Below are 2,877 nucleotides of genomic sequence, written 5' to 3' on the forward strand. Positions count from 1 at the left end.
TATGGCTGAGTAGTATTCCATCACATATATATATGTGTGTGTGTGTGTGTGTATCAGTTTCTTTATCAACTCGTTGATTGATAGGCATTTGGGTTGGTTCCACAATTTTGCAATTATGAATTGTGCTCCTATAAACATGTGTGTGCAAGTGTCTTTTTTGAATAATGACTTCCTTTCCTCTGGGTAGATATTCAGTAGTGGGATTGCTGGATCAAATGGAAGTTCTACTTTTAGTTCTTTAAGGAATATCCACACAGTTTTCCACAGTGGCTATACTACTTTACATTCCCACCAGCAGTGTAGAAGTGTTCCCTGATCACCGCATCCATGCCAACATCTACTGTTATTTGACTTTTTTATCATGGCCATTCTTGCAGGACTATGGTGGTACTGCATTGTGGTTTTGATTTGTATTTCCCTGATCATTAATGGTGTTAAGCATTTTTTCATGTGTTTGTTGGCCATTTGTATATCTTCTTTTGATAATTTTCTATTGATGTCCTTAATCCACTTTTGATGAGATTTTTTTTTCTTACTGATTTGTTTGAGTTCATTGTAGATTATGGATATTAGTCCTTTGTCAGATGTATAAACTGTGAATATTTTCTCCTACTCTGTGGGTTGTGTTTAGTCTGCTAACTGTTCCTTTTGCCATGCAAAAGCTCTTTAGTTTAATTAGGTCCCAGCTGTTTATCTTTGTTTTGTCATATTTGTTTTGGGTTCTTGGTCATGAAATCCTTGCCTAAGCCAATGTCTAGAATTTTCCAATGTTATCTTCTAGAATTTTAAAAGCTTCAGATCTTAGGTTTAAGTCCTTAATCCATCTTGACTTGATTTTGTATAAGGTGAGAGATGAGGATCCAGCTTCATTCTCCTACATGTGACTATCCAATTCTCCCAGCACCATTTGTTGAAAAGGGTGTTCTTTCCCCACTTTATATTGTTTGCTTTGTCAAAGATCAGTTGGCTGTAAGTATTTGGGTTTATTTCTAGGTTCTCTATTCCGTTCTATTGGTCTATGTGCCTATTTTATACCAGTACCATGCTGTTTTGGTGACTATGGCCTTATAGTATAGCTTGAAATCAGATAGTGTGATGCTTCCAGATTTGTTCTTTTGCATAGTCTTGCTTTGGCTATGAGGGCTCTTTTTTGGTTCCATATGAATTTTACAATTGCTTTTCTAATTCTGTGAAGAATGATGGTGGTATTTTGATGGGGACTGCATTGAATTTGTAGTAGATTGCTTTTGGCAGTACAGTCATGTTCACAATATTGATTCTACCCATTCGTGAGCATGGGATGTTTCCATTTGTGTCATCTACGATTTCTCTCAGCAGTGTTTTGTAGTTTCGCTGTAGAGGTATTTCGACTCCTTGCTTAGGTATATTTCTTTTTTTTTTTTTTTTTTTTTTNTGGGGGGGGCGGGCGGCTTGCAACAATGGAGGGAGGTGCAACCACAATGTCCACCTACCTCTGAACCTCTGTAATCAGAAGCAGCAATTAGCAATCAAAGCACAGATCTCCACTATTTGGAGGACACAGTCTTTTTTTATTCACCCTGGCTCCCAAAACCTGCATGCAAGCTGCTCCAGGAACATGTGCACACCCACCTGCCAGAGGGATAGGGGATGGGGATGGGTAGCTGCTACTGTACTAAGAGCTAAAATTGACCAAAATGAACCACAATTTACTATCCAAGCTTTTCCTTGGCTGTTGCAAGTCTTCAATAGACCCAGAGTTCCAAAATAGTTACATCAGAGAGGTTCTGCTACTATAATTTTTACCTAAGTGAGGAGACAGATTTCTGGTGTTTTCTTCTCCATTATCTTCCCAGAATCCTCAAATTTTGTTTTAAATGTTTGATAAGGCTTCAGGTTTTACTTTATAATTTATATGTAATAAAATTTTAACTCAAAATAATGAATCCTGCTAGCTTCAGTCTTTAAACCTCTAATCAGCCACATCTACACATAGGCATCATCACCTATCAATCTAGACATAGGCCAAATGATGTTTGCTAGGAGCAGGTTAAAGATGCAGCTGCTAGGAGCAGGTAGCAGGTGGAAGATGCAGATAAAGCCTGTGTTAAGGGGTATAGATACACGACCATGCATTCTGGATCCAAAATTCAGATATGGTGCCTAAAAAAAATTTGAGAATGATTATATGAAAAATATTATAAATATATAAAAATTAAATTGGATTGTATTATGAATTTAATGCACTGCCTTTACTTTTTTGTTATGATTTCAGTTTGCTTAATTTTATTTTTTTTTCCTAAGTTATTGGGGTACAGGTGGTATCTGGTTACATAAGTGAGTTTTTTAGTGGTGATTTGTGAGATTTTGGTGCACCCATCACCTGAGCAGTATACACTGCACCATATTTTTAGTCTTTTATTCCTCGGCCCCACTCCTCTTCTTCCCCCCAAGTCCCCAAAGTCCACTGAATCATTCTTATGCCTTTGTGTCCTCATAGCTTAGCTCCCACATATCAGTGAGAACATAAGATGTTTGGTTTTCCATTCCCGAGTTACTTTGCTTAGAATAATAATAGTCTCCAGTCTCATCCAGGTCACTGCAAATGCTGTTAATTCATTCCATTTTATGGCTGAGTAGTATTCCATCACATATATATATGTGTGTGTGTGTGTGTGTATCAGTTTCTTTATCAACTCGTTGATTGATAGGCATTTGGGTTGGTTCCACAATTTTGCAATTATGAATTGTGCTCCTATAAACATGTGTGTGCAAGTGTCTTTTTTGAATAATGACTTCCTTTCCTCTGGGTAGATATTCAGTAGTGGGATTGCTGGATCAAATGGAAGTTCTACTTTTAGTTCTTTAAGGAATATCCACACAGTTTTCCACAGTGGC

The sequence above is a fragment of the Rhinopithecus bieti genome, unplaced genomic scaffold (genome assembly GCF_001698545.2).
Source record: "Rhinopithecus bieti isolate Rb0 unplaced genomic scaffold, ASM169854v2 scaffold_83003, whole genome shotgun sequence".
Taxonomy (NCBI): Eukaryota; Metazoa; Chordata; class Mammalia; order Primates; family Cercopithecidae; genus Rhinopithecus; species Rhinopithecus bieti.